This window comes from Carassius auratus, chromosome 41 (assembly GCF_003368295.1).
Source record: "Carassius auratus strain Wakin chromosome 41, ASM336829v1, whole genome shotgun sequence".
Lineage (NCBI taxonomy): Eukaryota > Metazoa > Chordata > Actinopteri > Cypriniformes > Cyprinidae > Carassius > Carassius auratus.
Genome location: NC_039283.1, coordinates 12,732,927 through 12,751,514, shown reverse-complemented (window position 1 = coordinate 12,751,514; position 18,588 = coordinate 12,732,927). Strand labels below are relative to the sequence as shown.

The 18,588-nt window shown below is 39.8% G+C and overlaps 1 pseudogene; it reads right to left on the bottom strand.

The window, feature by feature from the left end:
- Window positions 1–812: 812 nt before the first annotated feature.
- LOC113060103 (T-cell activation inhibitor, mitochondrial-like) lies at window positions 813–12,084 on the bottom strand (annotated as a pseudogene).
- Window positions 12,085–18,588: the final 6,504 nt, after the last annotated feature.

Below are 18,588 nucleotides of genomic sequence, written 5' to 3'. Positions count from 1 at the left end.
TAGAAATAACTAACTTTAAATAATTTTTTGTTGGTGAAAATACTAGTTGCCTAATACTTTAGCACAGTAATATATATATATATATATATATATATATATACATACATACATATATATATATATATATATATATATATACATACATACATATATATATATATATATATATATATATATATATATATATATATATATATATACATACATACATATATATACACATATATATATATATATATATATATATATATATATATATATATATATATATACATACATATACATACATATATATACATACAGCCTGCGTTGTTAGAGAGTGGCTCAGACATTTCAATTAAATTCAAATTTTATGTCATTTAACGACACGAGTAAATGATTAAAGAATTTTCATTTTTGGGTAAACTGTACTGATTATAGAGGGTATTGAAGCTTTTGACTCTGCAATAATTTGTTTGAATCTATTCAATACATAAGAAACTCTTTGTCAACATCAGAGTGCTATGTGTTATGTTATGTAGTGCTATGACAGCTCACTAATAAGTAAAAACTGATAGAGACAGAAAAGACTACACACTAGGCATCTGCTTGCATATAAAAAAATGAGTTACATGTTCTGTAATAAGTGACCGCATGACACTGATGTCATCATTATTGTAATTACACTGAGCCTTCCTTTAAAATAGCCTTCCTAGCTATTCTAACTATGGATCATACAGTAGTGTGCAAATTTGGGAAAGCATTTATCTACTATAAATTATGTGATAATATAATAGTAGTACTATACAGATTCATATCAAACAACTGAATTAGTATCATTATATTATAATTTATTCATACCTGTTAGAGTGGAAAATTCGTGGATTTGTCTGTCAAGATGACAATGGCAAAACTTGCTAACCAAAAAGGTGCATATTAACAATGTATACAATAGTGACTGGTAACATATGAACCATTGTTTAAATTTTGTGTTTACATAGTTCCATATTTATCATACGTACAGATATCACAGTATAAACCTTTGAAACACAATAGCAGCAAACAACATGAATACACTGTACACTACATCTCAAGACAGACAATATTACAGCATTTAGGACTGATAATGTACATACACTACATCTGAAGAGAACACTTTACCATTTCTTAATATTTGGATATACTCAGCTTTAGACAAAATCGTTTGCCCAAACACATCTGAATATTGACAGTGCTTTTTAGATTTTGGCAGATAGTATTAAAGTTAGTAAATGTGTTTGTCTCCTGTCAGTTGGGAATACTGGGGTTTTGAAATGATAAAGAAGACTCAGTCACTCATATGGAGCATGATTCCAACACCACACTTAAAATCAGAACCAACCGAAGGTGTGCATTTAAAAAACCAAAAGTTGCATGTTATGTATGGACAGGTTGATGGCTAATTTTGCTGGTACTCGTGACTAGTGACAGTAAAAGCTATATTTTTATAGTAGATTGTGACATGGTCGATGTGTATGGTTTGGCAGTGCAAATATACATCAAACATTCTATGCCAAGTTATAACATCACATGACTGGGGCCCACTGCCTCAGAAGCACAACAATATCTTTTAGTATTTTAGTACCAAAGTGCATTTATGATTATGCCTATAAACTAGGCCAAACCCTTCAAAAAATTCTGACAACACCTGAGCCTGAGAGGCATAGTAATGAAGTCCGAATAGAGTTCAGACTGTTTCAGCCCTTCCAGTCCCAGGGAATACACAGATCCCCATCCTGCATGACTGAATAGAAGTGAGAGATGTAAAGATGAAGGCCCTGCATCTGCGGGGATCTCTCCTCCATCAGACGCCTACAGCAGGGGATCATCTGACTGCTCGACACACTGGGCTCTTTAGACAGACTGTGCAGAGACAAATCCTGCAGACAACACAAAATTATGTCTTCTTCCTCTGCCTCCAACCTGCATAGAAGGGAATATTTTCAATTGTAATTAAAGACGATCATTACTCCAGTCTTCAATGTCACATAAAATCATTCTGTCACGTGTTGTTGTGCAAAGCTGCCCACTGCTCTGGGGTGTGTTCATGGTGCACTTTTCACTGCTGTGTGTGTGCACTTGGATGGGTTAAATGCAGAGCACCAGTTCCGAGTATGGGTAACCATACTTGGCAAATGTCACAACTTTCACTTTTTTCAAGATATTTTAAATTTAGTCCTAGAGCTTTCTGTCCCTCCATTGAAAATGTGTGTACGGTATACGGTCCATGTCCAGAAAGGTAATAAAAACATCAAAGTAATCCATGTGATAGAATTTGTTGAAGCATCGAAACTACATTTTGGTCCAAAAATAACGACTTTATTCAGCATTGTCTTCTCTTCCGTGTCTGTTGTGAGGGAGTTCAAAAACACTGCAGTTTAGTTATTTCCGGTTTGCGAACAAATCACTCGATGTAACTGGTTCTTCTTGAACCAATAACAAAGATAACATGTCAGCAGCATCATACATCAGCAGCGTCACTGCAGTGTTGTGAACGCGCTCACAACAGACCCGGAAGAGAAGACAATGCTGAATAAAGTCGGAATCTTTTGTTATTTTTGGACAAAAATGTATTTTCAATACTACAAATTCTAAACTGACCCTCTGATGTCACATGGACTACTTTGATTATGTTTTTCTTACCTTTCTGGACATGGACAGTATACTGTACATACATTTTCAATGGAGGGACAGAAAGCTCTCGGACTAAATCTAAAATATCTTAAACTGTGTTGCGAAGATGAACGGAGGTCTTACGGGTTTGGAACGACATGAGTGTGAGTCATTAATGACATAATTTTCATTTTTGGGTGAACTAACCCTTTAAGTAACGGAAACTTAATTGGGAGAACTGAAACAGGTGTAGAGCCAATTAAATAAAAAAACATGGAAAAAAGGAAGGAGAATGGAAACACGGAAAACTAAACTAAAACAGATCATATATGTGACAGTTCGCCCCCTCCCGGGAGGGTGGGGGTTCAGGAGACAGGCATGGAGCAGGCAAGGGGTAGGCAATGGGAAATGGCATAGTTCATAGGATGAAGTAGATGGAAGGAGGAGCCAGGGAGGAGATAGGGCCAACAACAGCAAGGGGCCGACTGAAGGAAATGACGCAGGTGGAGTAAGATCCCTGGACGGAGCAGAACAGCCACAGAGCCAGGGTGACACCGAGGATCCAGAGGGCCAAGGTGGAGCAGAAGGCTCAGGCGACCGAGGTGGCTGCGAGGCTCCAGAAGACTACGGAGCAACTGAGGATGGAGGTGGAGCCGGAGGGAAGGAGGGGCCAGACAGAGCCAGAGGGATGGAGTGACGAGGTGAAGCCAAAAGAGTGGAGTCCCAAGGCAGCAGATGGTCGATGACTGACCAAGACGGAGCTGGAGGGATCAGGGAGCCTGGTGGAGCTGGTGGGATGATGGGCCATGGTGGAGCCGATGGGTTCAAGGACCGAGGTGGAGTCCAGGACTCGTCGGCTGGAAGTAGAGAGGTCAAAGTGGAGCTCGAGAATGGAAGTCCCGAGGCAGATCAGAGCACCCAGATGGTGCTGACTGAGGGTGAGCTGAGGGACTGACAGGTACCAATGGAGATAAAGCTGGGGAACTGGCTGGTTTAAGAGGAGGTGTGAGAGGGAGACTGGGAGGGAACACAGGAGGACTTGAGCTGGGCAGAACCAGCAAAGACACAGGAGATTCAGGGCTAGACGGAACCAGTGCAGATGCAGGAGATTCAGGGCTGGACGGAGCCCTCAATCTCCACCAGTATTCCCACGATGCACAGTGTTGTTGGCTCACACACTTGGTCAGTTGCACTTTCGAGTCCTAGCTTTGGGGCGATGATTGGCTCTTTCACTTTAAATGGCGCTGGCTCTTTAACCGCAGCAGGCTCGGGCATATGCTCCGTGCCGCGGGATGATGACTGGCTGGCCTCTGGTTCATGAGTGCGGCTGGAGATGTCCTCATCGGCGGGGCAGACGGAGAAATACAGTCCATTTCTCTCCAGCACCCACTCCACGAAAGCAGTGAAATTCTCCTTGGGACCGTCCGCTGGCAGGTGTGACTTACACTGCTCGCTCAGGCTGGTGATGTAGAAAGCACAGCGCTAGATCAATTAAGATCGATAAAGTCCCTGGTGTGGTCTTCCAGCAGATGGTCTTGCTGTTCCAGGCAAAGCAGCTGGACTGCAGGCAGGTCCATTCCGGGAGAGGGTTGAAAGAAACAACACAAACAAAAAGAAAAAACGCTGCAAAATTACTCACTTTGGGGGTCTGCTTATTCATCACATGTTGTTGTGTAAAGCAAAGCGCACGACAAAGGAGTACAACCAAAGAGCTCTTTTAATAATCCACAGGAGAGAATAGGCACAACCAAACACAAATCCAAATGATGCAAAGCAGACAAAAGAACATAAGGGAACATAGACTTAAGTACCGTAATTCCTCAAATAAAAAAAAGGTAGGCCTCTTATAGTGGCCGGGGGCGTGGTCAACACTGACAAATGAAGGTCGGTCTTAAATAAAGGCCAGGGAAAAATGTGTGCAGCAGAGCCAGATAACGAATGTACACACCCACTGCCGGAGCGTTTCTCGTTCTCGAGTCAAGAACCGGTTGCATCGGTTTTCAGATCACCAGTACACTGAACTGAGAAGCGTTTCTGTCGGATGCGTCCGATTCGAGAACTGAGGAGCTGATGATACTGCGCATGCGTGATTCAGTGTGAAGCAGACTGACACAGAGCGCGTCTGAACCGAACTGATTCTTTTGGTGATTGATTCTGAACTGATTCTGTGCTAATGTTATGATCTCTGTCCACAGGAACGCTATCACTTTTAATTTAAAAAGGGGTTATTTAAAACAATTACTTATCAAACAGATGGAATTATAAATAAAGGCCTGCCTCTAATAAAAGCCTGCTTCAAACCAAAGCCTGTTACCTTCTGCAGGTCATGTAAATAAAGGCCCCGGCTTTTATTTGAGGAATTACGGTAATAGAAACTTAATTTGGGGGGAACTGAAACAGGTGTGGAGATAATTAAATCAAAAACCATGGAAACAAGGCAGAAGAAAGGAGACACATTTCTTATTAATATCAGTGTGTACTGCTTAATATTTAATGAACAGAAAGTTCAAAAGAACAGCATTTATTTGAAACAGAAAACGTTCCTAAAATTGCAAAAGTCTTTTCTGTCACTTTTGTTCAATTTAATGTATCTTTGCTGAATAAAAACCTTAACCAATATATATATATATATATATATATATATATATATATATATATATATATATATATATATATATATATATATATATATAAGAATACACAAAATAAATGTACTGACCCTAAACTTTGAAACAAACAATAGAAGTGCAAATTCAAAGACAATAATTCTATTGGCTAAAAATAACCTTTATACTAGGCTAAATTATTGATGAATATTTCAATTGAATTGTTCCTTTCTTTAGGTGTAACAGAATATTCAGTGGTAAATAATGTAGGGTGCAACCAAAAATTATGAATCTTAAGGCAGTAATTATGGTTAATGTTGTTTTTCCTGCCCTCACACATAGCCCTGGTTACATTATTACATCCAGCGAAATAGAAGCATTACATTTTGATTTATGAAAACAAACATTTGGTCTTTATAATAATATACTGATGAATCATGCACAATAAGACCAGACACAAGACAAATGGTCTATTCTGATTTCATGTTTATGTGCAATGATAGGTCAAGCACTCACTTGTCTTTGCGCCGCATGCGTTTCCGGGCCTCCTGGGCCTGGCTCTGGAGGAAGTTCTGCAGCTGGAGGGTGTCACACAGAGTTGGGATGATGAAGTGGCCCATCTCATGCAGGCAGGGGGTGGAGCGGTCACTATGGCAACAGAACAGAATAGAAAAAACAATGATTGCCGGGACATTAAGCAGCACAAAGACTTGCAAGTGAACAGTGAGGATATATCAGTCAGAGATACGACAGAAATGAATGGAACACATGGAACCACAGGAATAGTCAGCTACAGTCTGTTGTTAACAGTCCAGTACAGTCTCTCTTGTGCTTCATTTTTATGTTTATCTCGTCTTTTTAGTGGAATGCTATCTGTTACAAAAAGAACATTTCCACAGCAATCCATTTAAAGCTACAGTGCATAATTTATTGGTATGTCATGCTGCACTCTAAGGGCATGTTCACATCAAGATATCGGTGATAACTCCACTGATACTATATTGGCATCTACAACAACAGTTGGTATGGTCTGTTTGTTCTATGCACACACTACAGTTATTTTCTGTTAAAGTTATACAGTTAGTCAGTTATTTTTTATTTTTTTTAATATTGTATTTTGAAGTGGATTCATTGGAGAAAAGGTGTTTTGGCCACATAATGTTATAGTTATGGTAGTTAGATTTTATCCATAGCATTTGATTTATGGCTGCTCAAAATTCAGCTTTAACATCCCAGAAAATATTACAACTGAAAAGAGTTAACAATTGTAATAATATTTCACAATATTACTACACAATATTAATAAATCATCAAATGCTGAGCATAAAAGATTTCTTACCAACCCCAACATTTTGAACAATAGGGAACGTCGTATAATTTTTTTTCTATTGTTTAAATATGTCATAAGAAAAGAAAATATGTTCAGAGGGGGGAAAAACTATTTCCTGAGCCAACAATCTGATGCAAGAATTAATTTACTTTGTGACTTGATTTGATTTGAACTTTAAGCTTGTGTTTTTCCAAAGAGCTTAGCCTGAGCATATGCACTATTCAAGCCTAGTATTGAGACTCAATTTCTGAGGACCTTGCCTCACACAACGTGGGAAGTCGCGGCATAGTGGTTAGAGAGTTTGACTCCTAACCCTACGGTTGTGGGTTTGAATCTCGGGCTGGCAATAACACAACTTAGGTGCCCTTGAGCAGGGCGCCGCAGCATAAATGGCTGCCCACTGCTCCGGGTGTGTGTTCACAGTGTGTGTGTGTTCACTGCTCTGTGTGTGTGCCCTTTGGATGGGTGAAAAGCAGAGCATGAATTCTGAGTATGGGTCACCATACTTGGCTGAATGTCACGTCACTTTCACATTCTTGAAGGTCATAAACACAGACCACACACACAAACAAATGGCTGGAATTGAAGTATACGAGTATTTACTTTTCCAAGCTCATTGTGAGGCCTTGCATGCTGCGGGGGTGCAGGGAGAGGCGCTGAGGCAACAGTCTCTTGTGGAAAGTGTGGAGGGTACTGTAATGTTCCTCCAGAGGCAGAGCTGGACCCATCCGCTCGATGTGGATCACCTGAATCCCTCCCAAAAGGTGACTGATGCGCTCCTTCAGCCAGTCCGACTGCTGGAACAGGCTTCTGTAACTCGGCAAACTTTCAAAAGAGCTGAACAAACACACACGCAAGCATCTAAGCACAAATGTTTGCGATCATGTTTGTTTATGTTAAAAATACGGTTGGGAATACCGTAAGACTGGTTTAATAAATAAGCTGTACCTTTGTCCATTGATGGTGGACATCCATTGTTCCTAACATAACATGCCCTGAGGCATTCATCCCTGACTGGTCAGTAAAAACGATTACGTGACCTGTTTTGGAAAATAAAAAAAAGAGATTAAACTTTTGTGCACACATGAACATTAAAGCCATCTCATGAATCCTATTTTCATGGTTACCTCTCAGGATGTGCAGAGCCTCAGGGCTTTGTGTGGAGAGACGACCCAGACTCTGCAGCTGACAGCATTTGTGTGCAACTCCCCATTTGCGCTGCCACCTACAGGACAGAGAACCACACAATCAAAGTTAACATTTACTTTACAACAGGACACAATAACTGAACATAAGCAGTAATACAGTACCATTCAAAAGTATGGAGTTGGTATTTACATTTGATAAAAATTATAGTAAAATACTGTGAAATTTTCTGTTTTAATATATTATAATATGCAATATGACAATCTAAATAATTAATTAATGCCAAATATAAGATTTTACAGAACATAAGAGCATAAAGTAAGAGTTAGAGCTGACCTGATATCCAACAAACCAAGTTTTCTGAATCAACTCTCTTTTCAGTCTTTTCAGCTCCTCACGCCGTGGAAGACTGGCATTCTGTTTCTTTGTGGCCTCCGACTCATTGTTTCTCAGCCATAAACTGAATATAAAGACAAAAAGAAACAATGTTTCACATAATGCGTTAAATGAAACATTATATATCCTACAGTTATTAAAAAATAGTGCCAATGAACTATGCCTGAAATAACACACCTTTGTTTATATATTATATATACTATAGTCCTACACGCATTACAAAATGCTTTCTTAAGATGTTACAAGCACAAAGTTCCTAATCTCAAATGGTTGAAGGAGGAAACCACAGTCGGGTTAAGTTTCAGCCAATTCTAATATCAACACTAAACACAAAATGACAGCAAACAATAGTTTAACCCTGTAAAGCTTGGCATATTAAATAATAATTATAATAAAATACAAAAATAAAAATAAAATAAAATTCAGAGGCCCAAACAGAGCAAAAATATGCAATTTGCTGCAGTTGCTGATATTTAAATGGTGATAGCTAGTAATGTAAATCAATGAAATCTTAATGACAGTACAGAAAATGTCACTCCATATCTCCCAACAATGTCTTAGTAAGATGATATTTAAATGCTTAGTTTTATGATCAAAGCTCTGTGTTACAGTGATGATTGTAAAAAAAGGTCCTCCAAAGCCTGATGCGTCATATTTAATACTCACATTTTGATAATAATAATTGAAGTAAACCGAAGTTGCTTCAGTTCAGTGTTCAATGTTGAAATACTACTACATAAATATCTGATTCTTTTTCATAAAAAGGATTTTTGTGATTATACTAAAAAAATAATAAATTTACATGCTAAAAAAGTATAACTATTAATAAAACTAAGTCATGTCATAGATTGAGTACAGCAGTTTTTATTATGTTGCTAATAATCAAATAAGGTACAGTAAGCTTTAAAGGGGTTAAATGTGTTTACCATGGTTTTATTGAATTTCCACAGCCTTAGTATTTGCAAAAGCTTTAATCTCAGGCCGTGAGGCCCACTGAAGGGTTTCTGTCATCTGTGGTTCAGTGTACACATTTCTCCTTTTAATAAATGGCACAAAACACATTGTGAAGACATTAATCACAGTAAATACAGAGAATGGCTTGAGAACATTTTGTTCTGTAGAGAAGGACAAGGCTAATTGTAGACACAAACAAGGTTGCTGGTGTGACACTACAAATGTCAGCTGGGCTTGTTCTGGCCGCTGTGATACAGCCATGGTGTCACATCAGTCCTACAGAATTGCATACTAGCCAAACTTTTGTGCAGCTGCTGGAGATGTCGTCTAGCATTTCTAACACATTAAGCAGTGGTGTTCATATGGGTTACATGAGTTAAAAAAAAAAAAGAAAAGATTCATATGAAATGGTGGCCAAGAAAAGTCTCTTTCTCTCAGTACCTGAGTGTGGGCTCGACTCTTCTGGCTTGTTCTAACTCCTGCTCTGGGTCCCTGAATCCTGTGAAAGTGTAATAAGTCTTGTCCCATTTGATGGGCCGATAGAAAGCTGTTCCAGGCTGTTGTGTCGAGCTCTTCTCTGTCTCAGCCTTGAGCACATCTTGAATATGTTCAACCGAGAGGCTACAGGACCTCAGAACATCCAACACTGTGCTCAGAACATCCTTAGACTGCAGGGTAAAGGTCACTGAACGGAATCCTGGGAAATGTAGGGTTATCCCATTAAAAGCATGCATTGAGAAACAGAATATAGCTTACTGCTTACAAGTTTCAAAAAAAAGGTAAGATTCAAATATTCGTTCATTTTAAAATTCATTTTTTCCCTTGGTGGCAAAGCTGAATTTTCAGCAACCATTACTCCAGTCTTCAGTGTCACATGACCCTTTAGAAATCATTCTGATATACACATTTAATGTTAGACAAATCTCTTTTATTATCAATCATGAGAACCTGTAGATATTTTATGAAGTAATTATTAATTTAAAATAGAAATCTCTTGTAACATCATAAACATTTTGTCATGTTTGATCAATTTAAAGCATCCTTGATTAAAAACTTTTCTGGCAAAATACTGGTAAAATGAGATAAAAGACTTTTGTTCAGGGAAAAACAATAACAATTAAACTATTAAAGTTACTGCATGACTTTAGGTGACATGGAATATAGTGCACGAGTCAGATGGTCTAGCTGTATTCATTAATGTATTCGTATTAGTAGTATAACTATTATTATTATTATTATTAGGAGTAAAAATCACAGTGTTAATCAGATGTGATCTGGTGTTACCTGAGGCTAGCAGTCTACCACTGGAGTCTGCCTTTTCTTTTGTGTCCCGGACATAAAAAGTGAGGTTTGCAGGTTTGGGGGATCTTGCCCCAGGCTTCTGAAGATTTTCAAGATAACCACTTAGCCTTTTGAGGGAGTTTTCATTTACTTCCTACAACAGAGAAAAGAAAAAACCAAGCAATATTAAAACATTCACAACCTGCTCTGTAGAGGGAAAAGGCAAAAAAAAAAAAAAAAAAAACCTTATCAAATATTTTCATCATGCATTGCCATTATGTGTTTATGTATATAAAAATTCTATTCAGGGTTTGTAATTATGATAATAATTATTTAATTATTATTACTCTCTCTCTTGGATGCTGGCCAAAGAAATCAGGGTGCACTGCAAAGTAAAAGGGCCGCAGGGCATTAATGGCATCCGCTCCTGAGAGATTCCTCCTCTGAACCATACGAGCAGAAACACATCTACCACCAAGCCTACAAGAATGAGGACAATACTGATTAGATGCTTAAAGATTTGTAACAAAAATTTACTTGCAGCTGTCTATAAGGAGTATAATGTTACATAGTGTTTCCTAGTGTTTTTTGTGTGTGTGTGTGTGTGGGGGGGGGGGGGGGGTAAACTTACCTAATATAACGCAGGAAGGTGGTCACATACATCACGTTAGTTCCTTCTTGTAAGAAGGAAGAAGAAATCAAGTCACTTGAGAAAGAAAAAGCATGACACACTTCAGCCTCTTCAACTAGACAAACATTATATACTGCATCTTTGAATGGTCATTTCAGGACTATATATATATATATATATACATATACACACACACACACACAATGTCTTTTGATCAATTTAAGGCATCCTTGCTGATTAGAAAGTATTAATTTATTTCCAAAAATGAATGAATTTCAATCAATCAATTAATGAATCTATCTATCTTTCTATCTAAAACTTGTTTTACTAATATATGGTCAGTAACATATACATTGTGTTATTATGGTAATTACACAAAGAAAACAAAAAACCTTTGCCTTGATAATAACTGTGCTTTTGTGTAAATTACTTTGCTCACAAAAAAATAGTTTTTAAGAATACATGGAGTGTCAGAAATATAAACGTTCTTATTTATAAAAACCCCAACAACCCATACTCTACTACGAGATCAATTATACCTCCCTCATGTATGCATTGATTCACTTTTATTTTATTTAACTTTTTTTTTTTAGTCTCAGCACCCACATATAAAATGAATAAAGTGCTTCATGTAAGTATAACAGAGTATATGGCTGAAGAGGCTGTTAAATCAGGTCAGGTGCAAGCAGGGTCATGGTGTGTTTTCTCGACCTACACACTGTTGATATTAATCACAAGCCTCGCTTATTTTGACACAAGTCAAGCGTGGAAACCAAACACAACAAGAAACATTTCCATCAAAATATTATCCATAAGATTTTAGAGCCATTGGATTTAAGCAGCATTCAATCCACTCAACACACAAACACTGACCAACACTGTAAACAAGGGCAAACACAAACTCTTCAAATAAAAACAACAGTCTCAGACTTAATCAGAAACACACAAAATGTATGTCAGCATGAGATAGAAATGTCCAAAACACTATACAATGATTTACCTGCGATTTAGCAGTCTTACATGTTCGCTGCTGTTAAAACTAAACCCGAAGTCATATAACGTTACTCCATTCAGGCCTAATCATCCAGGCCAGAGTAATCAACTGCCTATCTTTCGAAAACAAGCGCACCTAGTGGGACTTAAATCAGGCATAACTAATCGTTTGTTTATCTTTGTCGGTTTTGTCGTGTACACCGGTGGTTCCCAACGTTCCTGGAGCCCACGTGTACACTGTTTATTTATTTATTTATTTATTTAGTGAAAGACGGTAGTTTTTAAATACGTGTGTAGGTTATAGTTTCAATTTACTGACTGATTTATATATTATCTACTGCAGTATTATTTGATTTTTGCACCAACGTCAGCACAGATGACGTCCTTTAGAAATCATTCTAATATGCTAATTTAGTGCTCAAGAAACCTTTCTTATACGTCATCATTATTATGTACATTTATAACGGTTGTCTATCTTAATGTAGTATTAAAACTGCAATAAAGTGTAATTCTTAAATTTATTTGAACAGAAAGTTTTAAGAATAACATTTTATATATATATATATATATATATATATATATATATATATATATATATATATATATATATATATATATATATATATATATAATTAACAGATGATCTTTAATTAAAAGAAAAGTAAAGAAAAGAAAACAGATTAAGAAAGGAATGATAAAATTGTACAAACTTTTGATTTTTAGTGAGTAGGGTTGATTCTTATTGCTGCTTTAAATGTTATGTTTATATTTAAAACATACTGTTGAACTTTTTAATGTTTATATATCAAGAATTGTATTATTTATGACTAAGAGAAATGAATTTTCTTCCTTGTACTTTTCACATTTTATACTTTAACAAGGAGCCCCAATTTGTGTCAAGTCAACTTAAATACAGTAGAGTCTGTGGCAGAAACTTTCTGTTGTAACACATTGCAACGTGCCAATAAAAGAAATGCATATTGGGAACACTGTAAACCTGTGAGATGAAGGTGGAATAATGCTGTTTCCCTTTCATAGGTCACTTCGATGCTGCGGTGACGTCACCACGTATGGGAACACCTTCGGTGTGACGAATGTCTGAAGCCCTATACCATCCCGCCAATCCTATTGGCCAAATGGCGCATGGCACCACCCTACGCATGCGCACGCATGATATACCTGGGTGCAGCGCGCCATTTCGCTCAGATTTCATTCCTTCAGGAATAGCGAATCATCTGTGCCCTATCATCTCGCGTTCTCCAGCGATTTTCTTCGAGCAGTGTTTAACTCCTCTTTCGCGGACGCGATGAGTCAACGAAAGGTAAGAGCCGTATAATGGGTTTATCACAGGGAGGCACTCATGAGAGATTCGTTTGCAGCCTCTCTACATGTTCTCTCTGTGATAGCCTACGGCTATGGTAAAATAAAGAAAAGTATCCACGCTCTGGAGTCTATTTCTTCAGTCGCCTCGCGTCAAACCCCCACCGTTCGCTTCTGCGGTCGCCGAGGCCCCGCACGAGGTGTTGGTTAGGGGTGATATGTGCGGCTTGACAGTGATGCACTGGAGTTTTTCCACTTGCTCGCTCTTCCCTACTCGAGCGCGTTAATCAGAGCAGTTTTGCTTTTATACTATGTTGTCTAACCGCAGCTTCGAACTCAGAGTAGGCTCTGGCCGGCATAAGCGGTTCTCTCCCTCCGAGCGGACAGGAGAAACGCGCTTCCCCTTCCTCAGTGTGCTATTATGTGGCTATCCGCGCGGTGGATAAACTACCCTTCTCACGGACCTCCACCAAGAGGTTTCGAGGTCCTGGAAGCAGCCTTTGTCAGCGCATATCACGAACGACCCGGGTTTTTGCCACGATTAAGTGACACTATTATATAACGATGCCGTTTGACTACCTCTCTAGCCGAACGGATCGCGCCGAACTCCGCCGCGACCTAGTCTCGTCGAAGATGTATCGAGTAGTGTCTATTTCGGCAAATTTTATTCTCTTATTACGGTTCTTTACGAGAAGCCTCTCGTTCTTAACCCCCACACTCTACCATTGACTGTCTCGCAGCACAAGCACTTCGAGCGTCACTGAACTGAGCTGTTATTTGAGCGCCCCCTCAGACACTGCACAATTCAGTCTTCAGAGTTTGAGGAACGGCATAGAGACTGGCGAATATGGCCAGTTATGACGGATCACACAGCTGCCGCGTTCTCGCTAGCGGCGTGGCCCTATGTTTATCTTGTTGGATTAAATCCTGCTGTGGACACGCTTCAGGATTATACACAATGAAACGCAGCGAGTTTGACGCATGCATTTTCCTTCAATGTTTGCCGGGGTCTGTGCCCTCCACTAAAGAGTGCTGTTGGACTGCTAATGCACATCCAACCCTCTCACTGCAGTCCCCACGCTCTAACATTGACTGTCTCGCAGCAAAGACACCTCGAGCATCATTGGATTGAGCTATCATTTGAGCGCCCCCTCAGACACTCTGCTCTATCCAGCCTTCAGAGTTTGAGGGACGGCACAAAAGGCTGGCAAAGATGGCCAGTTTATGACTGCTCATACAGCTGCCACGTTCTCGCAATAGCGACGTGGCCCGATTTTTATCTTGGTGAATTAAATCCTGCCGTGGATACGCTTCAGGATTATACACAACGAAACGCAGCGAGTTTACGCATGTGCTTTCCTTCATGTTTGCCAGGGACTGTGCCCTCCACTATAGAGTGCTGTTGGACCGCTAATGCGCATCCAACACTCTCACTGCCGTCCCTACGCTCTAACATTGACTGTCTTGCAGCAAACAACGCTTCGAGCAGCATTGGATCGGGCTGTAATGCCAGGCGTAAATAAATAAATAAATAATAATCCCTCAGACACTCTGCGCAATCCAGCTTTCAGATTTCGAGGGGCGATTCAAGGGTCTTACACAGACGACCCGTTTATGATGGCTCGCACAGCCGCCGTTTTAGTTCGCGGCAGAGCCTGATGTTCAATTCGTTGGTCTAATTCCTGCCGTGGACACATTTCAGGATTATACACAACGGGACGCAATAGCTCTTATGCATACACTTCCCCTGTACACGAATGCCGCAGGCTTTTCCGTGCACGGACATTTATGTGTATAACAGCGTTGCAGAAAGCGGAAATTTGAGACCGCTAGTATTGTTTTGGGTCGCGTGGAACGCTTGCCTGGCATTTCTCAATGGGTGTTACGCACAATTGTCACGGATACACCAATTCGTTTTTTAGAGGCCCGCCTCTTTTCCGCTGAATTCTTTCCACAGTGGTAAACTGATGGTAATAGCAGTGTTGGCACACGCAGCCGTGGTTTGCGGATCTGATCAGTCTGCTAGCGGGCTCTCCGTGGGAGATTCCGCTCAGACAGGATTTATTATCACAAGCACAGGGGCTGATTTGGCACCCGAGGCCAGATCTGTGGAAACTGTGGGCGTGGCCACTGAGCGGAGTGCATTAGTATGTCCCGGTCTTTCTGTTGAAACCACTGAGACTATATTGAATTCTAGAGCAGCTTCTACGAGACACTTATATGCTTTAAAGTGGAGACTGTTTACAGCCTGATGTGGCAATCGTAATGTGGATCCAGTTTACTGCCCAGTGGCTTCAGTGCTGGAGTTCCTTCAGGATCGTTTTTCGGATGGCGTAACACCAGCCACTTTAAAGGTTTACGTGGCAGCCATTTCAGCTTACCACGAATACATAGGCGGTGCCTCTGTGGGGCGTCATCCACTAGTTTCTCGTTTCATACAGGGTGCGCGACGGCTGAGGCCTTTCCGCCCTGTGTGAGTTCCTTCATGGGATTTATCCATTGTGTTGCCGGGTTTATCAGGGCTTCCGTTTGAGCCCTTGGAGACTGTATTGGATAAATTCCTGACACTGAAGACACTTCTTCTCATGGCTTTATCCTCCCTCAAGAGAGTTGGGGATTTACAGGCTCTTTCTGTTTCACCCTCATGCATGGAATTTGCACCGGGCTCTGTGAAGGTGCTGCTGCGACCCAGGCCTAACTATGTTCCTAAGGTCGCATCTAACCCCTTTCGCTTTCAGCAAGTGGTCCTGGAAGCTTTTTCACCTGCTGAGGCTGGGTCAGGAGATCTAAGTCTTTGCCCTGTGAGAGCTTTAAAGACTTATTTGGATTGTACAGCCCCTTGGTGTGAATCTGACCAGCTGTTTGTCTGTTTTGGACATAAAAGTAAGGGCCATGCGGTTACAAAGCAGCGCATGTCCCATTGGCTGGTGGAGGCAATTTCTTTGGCCTATGAGGCGCGCGGACTCGCTTCGCCCTTAGGAGTTAAAGCTCATTCCACTCGAGCTGTGGCTTCTTCTCAAGCTTTTCTCAGTGGATCTCCTATGGATGATATCTGTGCTGCGGCAGGATGGTCCTCACCAAGCACTTTTATCAAGTCCTACAGTCTAGATGTGAGGATGGCTCCAGGCTCCCGGGTTCTCTCCGCTTGAGCAGATGCTTCCTCGGATCTCAGTTATCAGGTACGTCAGGCGTTTTGGTATATCGTTCCCATACGTGGTGACGTCACCGCAGCATCGAAGTGACCTATGAAAGGGAACATCTCGGTTACGTATGTAACCATGGTTCCCTGAATAGGGAACGAGATGCTGCGGTTCTGGCCGTTCCGTACCTTGATAATGTTCTTCATCTTCAGTCATGAAATCTGAGCGAAATGGCGCGCTGCACCCAGGTATATCATACGTGCGCATGCGTAGGGTGGTGCCATGCGCCATTTGGCCAATAGGATTGGCGGGATGGTATAGGGCTTCAGACATTCGTCACACCGAAGGTATTCCCATACGTGGTGACGTCACCGCAGCATCTCGTTCCCTATTCAGGGAACCATGGTTACATACGTAACCGAGATGTACGTTCACTGTAAGATAGAAGTAACACATGAGGGTTTTGTACATTCGGGTGTAGGCTACACTAGCTAAAGGCGATAGCTGTTGGCGTGCTGCAGGCAGACATCAGACATGTAATGCACCCAAGTTGCCAGACATCTCAACCGCTTCAGGGTCAGAGAAGATCTGGTCACTCTTGATTGACCAGAGCAGGACTCACAAATCAGATTGTAAAAATCTTTAATATGGCATTGACATTGAGCAGAGACAATGGCGGAAACAGAGACATCAGTGACAGATGCTGCTGGCCTTTGTGTAAAGATCTGTGCTGGACCTGTCAGCAGTGGCACCAGCTACTGTTGCAAAAGAGGAGAGAGTGTGTTCATGTCTGTGAAACCTCCAGGAAACCATAGTGACACACTGACAGACAGTCAGACTACATCACTAGGTATAGACATTTCGTTACGTTTTGTGGTTTGAGGTTAAGATGTCCCGTATCCACTAGAGGGAGCAAGTAGGCTACTACTTTCCCTGAACTTACCAAAATGTATTGATTAGATCTATGTAGAATTAAGGTTTTATGGCTACTATGACGATATAATGAATAATATGATAAAATATTTATAATAGTAATAATAATAATAATATTGAATATAATAACATAGATATATATATATATAAAAAGAAAGGAATAGTGGACTTCATTATTATTTGTTTGCCTGATGTTTGTGTTCAACTGACTTCAAAGTGTTTTATAGAATTTTTTTATATTTAATTCGTTTTAAATACTCCATAAAATATTAAAAGCAACTTTACATATTAAATACCACTACTAAATACCACTAGGGATGGGTATCATTAATGTTTTAACGTTATTACTGTACTCTTACTGATACTGCTTATCGATTCGGTATATATGGGTGTGTGACAAATTAAGAGCTGAATTAACATTGCTTTATATTCTGAAATGTAAGATAAATATTTAATGAATATAAAACATACATTTGTAAATGCACCAGTGTGCGTCCATTTTAGTGTTTTATACTGTAGAGTACATAAGATAAGATACAGTAAGAACATGAACAAATAAAAAAAGTAAAACAAACTGACAAATACAATAAAACAAATACAAATTAAATTAAAAATAGTGCTTTTTTCCATGAAGGTCTACTAACATAAATAATTAATAAAGTATTACAAGTAAATTAATTAATTAAAATTTTCAGTGTATGTATTAATAGATTAATGCTTATTATAGCTATAACGTAATTCAGAAGAGCTTCACACTATGAAGATGATTGTGTGTTGAGCATCTGCGATCGCATCAGTTTGCGCGTCAGCTCTGCGCACGTCCTGATTTTGCCAAGTCCGATGTGTTCCTAGGTCAACATATTTTGTTGACCCTGGAACAACATTTTACTCCAAAAATATATTCTTAACCATTTCCCTATACCTAAACCTAACCTTAACCATGAATAATCCCTAAAATCAGAGGAAATGATAGATGAATGACACTGATGTACAAGCACCAAACACTGATTTTAAGCATAAACTTCACAAAATCTATAAACTGGTTCTTCAAATCTGATTGGTTAATCACAATGTCGTTCCAGGGTCAACAACGATGTTGTCCCAGGAACATGTCTCACTTGGTAAAATCAGGTTAGGCTCAGCTCTATGAAGAGATGCTCATCTTCTACTCGTCCACGGCAATGAGTGTTGCATTAGGCCTCGGACTATAATGTCATATAGCCTATA